This window comes from Aegilops tauschii, chromosome 7 (assembly GCF_002575655.3).
Source record: "Aegilops tauschii subsp. strangulata cultivar AL8/78 chromosome 7, Aet v6.0, whole genome shotgun sequence".
In the NCBI taxonomy this organism is placed as follows: domain Eukaryota; kingdom Viridiplantae; phylum Streptophyta; class Magnoliopsida; order Poales; family Poaceae; genus Aegilops; species Aegilops tauschii.
In genome coordinates, this window is record NC_053041.3 from 10,588,491 (window position 1) to 10,597,236 (window position 8,746).

Here is an 8,746-nt window from a genome sequence, read left to right on the forward strand (position 1 = left end):
ACTACTATTGTTATCGTGTATGAATACTTGCAACAGGGTCCTTCAGCGCCAGCACCGACCATGGATGGACATGACTATGCATGGATGCGTGCATGTAACGACCTGTTGGCTCCTGCAGGTCAAAGTACATGTTTCTCTTAGGTCTTTCCACCATCAAGGCCTTGAACAGTACCCTTTTATTCAGAACAGCAATCATGTCTCTGTGCTGAACAGACAAACTTCGGCGGATATGTTGCTGTCATGGCACGGCAAAGACAAGAACAATAGATGGACTCTCGCCACTAGTAGTATTGATCCGCGCTTGACACATGACTACTCATGGAGAAGACCCATTCCTTTAATAACATTTCCCTTTTATTCAGTCTGTTTTGGTGAATCACCAATCAGAAGAGCTTCTTCTTCTTCTGTTAAAAATAGGTTTTCTAACCCAAATTAAAGTTAGATTTCACAAGGAGTGAACCAGTGGCATTGCTGTATCCCCTTGAAGCAGAGAAGACAAGGGAGCGACAATCATATTTCCAATTATCCAGCTGGTCTTTTACAAGTATCCCTTCTTGAATACTCGGTTCAATAAATAAGTTGTTCACACTTCACAGCCATCCATGTGCATATATAGTAAGTTAATAACACAAAATCCGAGTAAATTTATGCCACAACAAGGTTTATTATTGTTATTTCAAATAACTGATGCGACAACAAATAATATTAATCACGGACATCATATGATATTAGCAAGGCGTTGTTGAGGATGAGAAGCATGTACAACTCCTCGTTTTCTTTGATGAGCGCCTCCGCACCAGGCATATCTGGAAGCTCTAACCAACACATGACGATAGGGTTGTAATTAATATCCACACAGTCGGACAGATGCAAGAACTGCTGCCCACTCTTGTCACCTTGGTAGTCCTTGATCAGGCCGTGGCACACGTTGAGGCGTCTCACCACATCTTCATACTCCACCTCACAATAACTGAGAACGTGCATTGCCACTGTTCCCTTCTTGGCATCTTGCAGCTTTTGCTTGATCTTACCACTAGCGGCAGTGACACGGCTCTTAAAGATGTCGACAGTGACAAGCACTAAGTCACGGAGGTCCTTAGCCTCGGCACTTCGATTGTCCGACTGAAGGGTGGACAAACAGAATTCTTGCGTGATAGATTCGTTGTAGGGGTTGTTGATCGAGGCCTTCTTGCATGCTTCCACCATGAGCTTGGTCGCCTTGGGCTTGCCAGTGTCAGAGCCACTAGCATGAGCGGAAAAAAGGAAGAAGATGATGGTGGAGAGGACGATGGTAGTCCTTGGCATTGCTACCATTACTACAGGGCTAGCTAGAAGCCTTGAAGTACTGAAGCGCTGGGAGGGAGGTGGAGAAAAATAGACAGAGAAGGATGTGTATTCCAGAGATGGATGGATGGACGTGATGTACATGAGGCTGAGAATTCTTTATAATGCCTGCAATGGGGTATCATAAATGCAGTATGCAGGTTTGGTCCTGAATATGTGTACTATCGGTGTCCAGTAAATGTTGAATGCTCATTTTGGATCTCTACATATTAATGCTCTCTCTATGTTCCACAAATACACAGATGCTCACTATAGATCTTGTTGTAGTAACACATATCTTACTTATATGAATCCATTAATGCAACGTAGATTGATCAAGGATATCCCAAATGATTAGTGTGCACTGAATGCCCATAGATATGTTGATGCTCATTTTGGTACGTCTTATTTGCATTGGTGTTTTCTAAACATCATTTTGTATAACTGATTTGTGACTTCTACCTCTCTTTGGGGGACGATTATATTTTCCCTCATCAAGTCTATAATTGCTCATTTTTTCTTTGCAATTTTCGAGTAGTTACAAATAATTCTAAGGGAGCTGGCACTTAGTTAACTTGGTCACACAATGAATATTTTTGTTAAAATATCAAAATTTTATATTTTTATTTTTTGTATTTCCAGGTCGATTATTCTCTGATGGGTTGTCTTTTACAACAGTTGTATTCCCCCAGTTAAAAATCACAACTTATTTTAGGGATTAAACTAGCAGTGTGACCCGCGCATTTGCGCGGCTAGACTTTCTATTTTTTCATCATGGTGCTTTTTTCTGAACCAATCTTATTTCCACTACATAAGTGTTCATATTTAAACAATATCGACAAAATGTTTTTAGATAAATAAATTTCCATCATGTCTTTCTGTAATTTGTACATATTTGTTAGTCAATATTTGGTCGTATACATTTTCTATTTAGAACAATATATATCTACATATCTATATACATGCTTGCGCGTCTTCTCATATTAATGTAGTTATCTATACCGCTTCGCACTCGAAACTAATGAGGCCCGTGAATGGTAAGGAAGTTCCTAAATATTTCTCTCACTTAAGCTCGCCCGAACTTGTCACTTATGTTGGTGCCCATCTATTTTGCATGTAATTGTATTTTTAAGCAAATTAAAATGATTTATCATATATTTGACATTAATTTGTGATTTTTTATAGAACATTCTCTATCATTCACTTATGTTGGTCACCATCTCTCTTGTAATTGAGTTTCCGATCGCAAAATATCATGTATGTCAATCTACCACCCATACTTCTAGATGCTCGTAACAATGTCCAATTACTCAAGGTGTTTATGTTATCGGGATATATCTGGCCAAGTAATTCTACTCAAACTGGAAACATATTGTAGTTTATTTTAACTTTACTTTTTTGTGTTCAACTCTACGGGTTACAATTTATATTTGAAAACTATATCTGAACTTTATATACTTTATTTTATATTTTTAAATTCACAACTAAATCGAACTGTATTATTTATTCATCTACTTAATAAGAGCTTTCTTATCATTATTATTTTGAACAACTTAAAATATTGATCAACCATGCCTTGTTTGTATCAGGGTTGGCCGTACGTATGCATGCCAACACAGTGGATAAACATCGCTCGTGCATGTTACATGTGATATGTGCCTGGAGGCTAGACTTTGTAGTATATTTCCTTTTAGGTAGGGAGATTTATGTGTGCATGTTTTTCCTTCCAAAAATCTTCTTCTAAGTTCCTATATTTTTTCAGTGTGTACGCAATCTAGTTTTATATACGGTGTCCAAATTGGACACGGCTTCTACATGTGTGTACTTGTTATGTTTTTATTCCGGATAGAATTTCAGGTAGTTCCTTTTTTTGAGACCTAGTATATACTTTCCAATGGCGTGGCAATAATGTCTGTACGTGATTTCTATTCAAAGTAGGCCTTTCGGTTGTTTCCTTTTCCATCTAATGTGTACGTATGCTTGTTGGACTGCCCATTGACGTGCTCAACAACAAAAAAGACTCCCATAGACGTGTCAATCATAAGATATGTACATCATTTATGTTTTACGTAACCTTTTCATCTTTTAATCTCAAGCGTTCTAATCAGAATCAACAGAATATATATTTTTGTCTTATGTGGATGATTGTGGTGGCTTGTTTGACTTCTATAATATATATATATATATAGCTAAAATAGATGGGGCACCTAGGTGCCTGGGCACCTTGATTATGTTGGAAAGTGTGATATATTTAATTTGTTTCCTAATTATTCTTCATGCAAGACTTTCCATGCTTACATTTTATTTTTGTTTTCTAAATATTAGGCATGCAAGACTTACCATACAATAAATCATATTAATGCTGATTTTTTTTGTTTAGAATTGTTGCGGTTATCTAATACACATATTTTTGTTTCCTAATACGGCTATCTAATATCTACCAAAAAATTATATCTATACGCAGATACGTATATATATTCAATAATTTATTTTTTGAACTATTACATTTTGTTCGTATGTATGTTTCTAATATATATTCAGGATATCATATGACTAATGTATGATACCCATGCTATAAAATACCCTACGATGATAAGAATACAACATACCTCCGATTTTGTATACCCAATTTATCGTATATCCTAATGTCCAAATTGTAAGTATATACCTATGGTATCGTATACCTAATGGATGCTCCTATGTATGTTTCTAATGAATTAATTTTCAAGGTATATGGCATTTGGATAAAAATTAAGACCGGGCCGTACCCAATGACGATAAGAGTACATCATATGTCCTATTAGGTATACATTGGGTATACCCATGATATCATATACCCAATATATCATATACCTAGTGTAAAAAAAGATCATGTTCCACGAATGAGTAGAACATACCTCTTACTAATACACGTACGATATAGGTACATGATGCACACGTACACGCCAGATATGATATATAGATAGAGTTAATTATGATTACCACTCAATAACTTTTCTTTATGGATATCCAAATTTATGTTTAAAATCAACATTTCTACTTCATTTTTTTCTGGGGAATTTTTTTTACTTAGTAAACATATGGATATTTAGAACTTTGTTGTGCTAATTGTGTACTCTCTTTATGCCAACTTCTCACAGATGCAGTTAGGTTTTGCAAAAGTCTAGAATGTCAGCCAACATGAAAAGGGATAAAAGTATCATCATTTGCACGTTTTTTTCACCTTCTTCACTATTTATATTTATAAGGATATTCACTTTGCGATTTATATTTTGCCAATTCGCTACAAAAGCGCAGAACAAACATTTTAGAAAATAAATGGAAAATGTGTAAAATAAAATGTGTAGGTACATAATTAAAAATATAGTATAACTCTGAGACATGCCTATATAACCTCTTATTTGCATACGTTCTTTTAAAACATAGCATAGACAAACCACATTACATTATAATAATGAATTGTTTTTTCTCGGTGACAGGGTAACTGTTATTTCTATGTCGACCAGTTGTAGCTTGAAAGAAAGTGTTATAAAACAATTATGTTACTCCCTCCTCCATAATCTAGTGCGTATAGATTTTTCTAAAAGTCAAACTTTCCAAACTTTGACCAAGTTTATAGCGAAAACAATTTATATCTACAATAGCAAATATATTTAACATGAAACTACATCTTATGGTGAATCTAATGATACATATTTGTCATTCTAGATGTAAATGTATTTCTTCACAAATTTGGTCAAACTTCGTGAAGTTTGAATTTTCAAATAAATTATATTCACTATATTACGGAACGGGGGTAGTATATTTTAGGTATAGAAGTGTGCAACACACATTTTCACAAATTCTAAGATTAAAATTTCATATTATTTCTTAAAAAATTAACTATCTAATTCTCGTTCAACAAAGAATCAATAGTCTAGGAAAATGCGAGCACCATTGTCAAGTCTAGGACATGAAACCTGAAGGGCAGCGGATACCATTGTCCTCCTTACCATTCAACCAGAGGTTGGTTCACGTTGGTTCTCACATGTTGACGGTCGTGTGCATCGGTATGAAGTTTTATTTCGGTCGGAATTTCCTATGACAGGCCGGCTACTAGAATTATCGTTACCCTAGAAAATGTTGCCATGGTTCAAATAAATTGAATTCAAATAATCCAAAATTCAAGTAAGATATAGATGATATTATTGACACAAAGATGGTCATGGCCTCTTGGCTACACATGATTGTTTGCTAAAGAGGGTCGAGGAAATGAATTGCGTTTTCCCACCAATTTTTTGCATTGTTACTTTGGCTGCCCATCGGATCTTCGTGCTTGAAAAGACTGCACCCATAGAGGTAATGAGAGAGATAAATAACTTCAAAACATCAGAAGAACACACTAGCAACATGATTTCAAGAGCCAATTTTAAAGATATGTTCCACAGGGAGGGACCGATGGTATCATTTTTAGCCTTTGAAGCAAAATAAAGAATTTATTCAAAACCATGCATGTTAATATATCAATAGACAAAATCAGACTAAAATCGATGCCATGATAATTTTATTGTTATTATTAAGAGTACAATTAATTTCACATAAACATATTTTCTCAGATAAAAAGAAACATTATATACTCGAGAAACATCACATCTGGTGCCACCAAGGCAGTGTTCAATTTAACCAGCATGCACATTTCACTGTTTCCATTGACCAGAGCCCCCACTCCAGGCATATCGACAAGCTCGGAGTCGCGCTCACCGATATGATCGTATGCCATATCCAGACAACTGGCGAGCTCATTGGACCGTAGCCCTTCGTCATCGCCTTGGTAATTCCTGATCATGGCATCACATATGTTGAGGATGCTCTGCAGAATCATAATCCGCCTCACACAAACTGAGGACACGCATTGGCACCGTGCCCATCTTGCTTCATGTGTCTGTTGTCTTGGCGCAGGAGCTCTAGCACAGACGTTCTTATGGGTGAACCTCTGTCTCCCGTAGGGCCCCATGTGTTTGACAACACATGGGGTGGCCTGTTCAGCACGCCATTGTAAAAAATCATGACACAGGCATGAGGTAATAGTTAGTGGTCTACTCCTTGCTACGCCTGGGAGTTGTCACATCGTAGGAGTAAGTAGCTCCAGTAGATAAGTTTCCCTAATGCTCTATATATAGGACAAAGATCAATGGAACGCTCATTGGTGTAGGCAGCGAGTTGCCAGAAACATTTCTTCCTCCTCTGCTCTGTTCGCTCCCCTGTCTCAGCTCCTCATCCAGGCAACACACTCCTCTTCCCGGAACGCAACCACAGTCGAAGGTGAAAGGTCCGATAACATGCGTGCCATCATATTCCACCATGGCGTGGGTGCCGAGCATAGTGCCCATGGCAAGGCTAGCCTTCACCGCGCTCGTCGGCGTCGCCGACGCCGTGCGCAATGCCAACCTGATGGCTGCCGCCTTTCACATTCAGCGCGCTGCCTTCCAGGTGTTTGACTAAATGACCGAACCAAATATATATGTTGTAGGGAATTAAACTATAGGAATTCTTTGATTGATCGTGCACTAGGCACATATATATAGGTACAAGGGGTGCGACCGGTGTCTTGTCTCCCAAGATACAAGTAAATACAGAGGGAGAGAGACACTACAGGTGCGGCATACAAAACCCAGACCTACGTACATGTACACATGTTCAACACCCCCGCAGTCGAAGCGTCGCCGGTGACGCAGAGACTGGACCGGAAACCCTCAAACGTCGAGGTGGGTTGTCCCTTCGTCATGACATCGGCGAACTGCTGATCGGTGGGCACATGGAGAACTCGAACACGACCAAGTGCGACGTGCTCCCTGACGAAGTGAATGTCGAGCTCAATATGCTTCGTCCGTCGGTGATGGACAGGGTTGGCAGCGAGATACACCGCGGAGACGTTGTCACAGTAAACAAGCGTCGCCTTGGTAACCTCGCATAGCAACTCCTGAAGTAGCTGTCGTAGCCAAGAGCACTCCGCGACGGCGTTGGCCACAGCCCTGTACACGGCCTCGGTGCTCGATCGTGAGACCGTGGGTTGTCGTTTAGACGACCACGAAATCAGAGAGGGCCCGAGGTAGACGCAGTAGCCGGAAGTGGAGCGTCGAGTGTCGGGATACCCAGCCCAGTCGGCGTTGGAGTAGGCGACAAGGCTGGTGTCAGGTGATGCCGTCAGGGTGAGACCCATAGCGGTGGTGCCACGTATGTACCGAAGAATACGTTTCACCAGAGCCCAATGAGTATCACGAGGAGCATGCATATGAAGGCACACCTGCTGGACAGCGTACTGAATGTCCGGATGCGTCAGTGTGAGGTAGTGAAGCGCACCGACGATGGAGCGGTAGAAGGGAGCGTCGGACGCCGGAGAGCCCTCGACGGCGGACACCTTAGCCTTCGCGTCGACAGGCGTAGGAGCAGGCTTGCAGTTAAGCATGCCCGCTCGTAGGCGTACTTCTGCTGGTGCAGGAAGAAGCCAGTGGCCCGGCGCACAACCTCGATGCCGAGGAAGTAGTGGAGAGCCCCCAAATCCTTGAGGGCGAACTCGGTGCCGAGGCGAGTTGTGATCTGCTGAAGAAGCGCTGGCGAGGAGGCAATCAGGATGATGTCGTCGATGTACAGGAGGAGGTACGCGGTAGCGGGACCCTGGTGATAAACAAACAGGGAGGCATCGGACCATGTGGACCGGAACCCCTGCTGCTGAAGAAAGGCCGCGATCGGCTTGTACCAGGCCCGAGGCGCCTGCTTCAACCCATAGAGAGAACGGGAGAGCAAGCACACGTGGTCCGGATAGTCGGTGTCGACGAAACCAGTAGGTTGCTGATAGAACACCTTCTCGTCGAGATGGCCATGCAAGAAAGCATTAGACACATCGAGCTGGTGGACTGCCCAGGCTCGAGAAACATCAAGCTGGAGGACAGCGCGAGTCGTGCCCGGTTTGACAACCGGGGTGAAGGTGTCGGTGAAGTCCACGCCGGCACGCTGGCGAAAGCCGTGCACCACCCAACGCGCCTTGTAGCGCTCGAGAGAGCCGTCGGGGCAAGTCTTGTGGCGGAAGACCCACTTGCTAGTGATGACATTGGCACGGGGAGGCCGCGGGACAAGCTGCCACGTACGGTTGCGCTGCAGGGCATCAAACTCCTCACGCATCGCAGCTAGCCAGTTCGGATCCCGAAGGGCTGCGCGAGCGGAGGTGGGGAGTGGAGACGGTGCCGAGGTAGACGCAGCACACGCATACTTGTCAGACATGTAGCGCGTGCTAGGACGAAGTGTCCCAGTCCGAGCCCGAGTGACCACACCGGTGAGGGGTGCGGTCGCGACGACGGGGGCGGCCGAGGGGACCGCGGCGAAGGGGGCCGAGGCGGGGGGCGTCGAGGAGGCCGCGGCGACGGGGGCGGCCGGGGGGGCACGACGG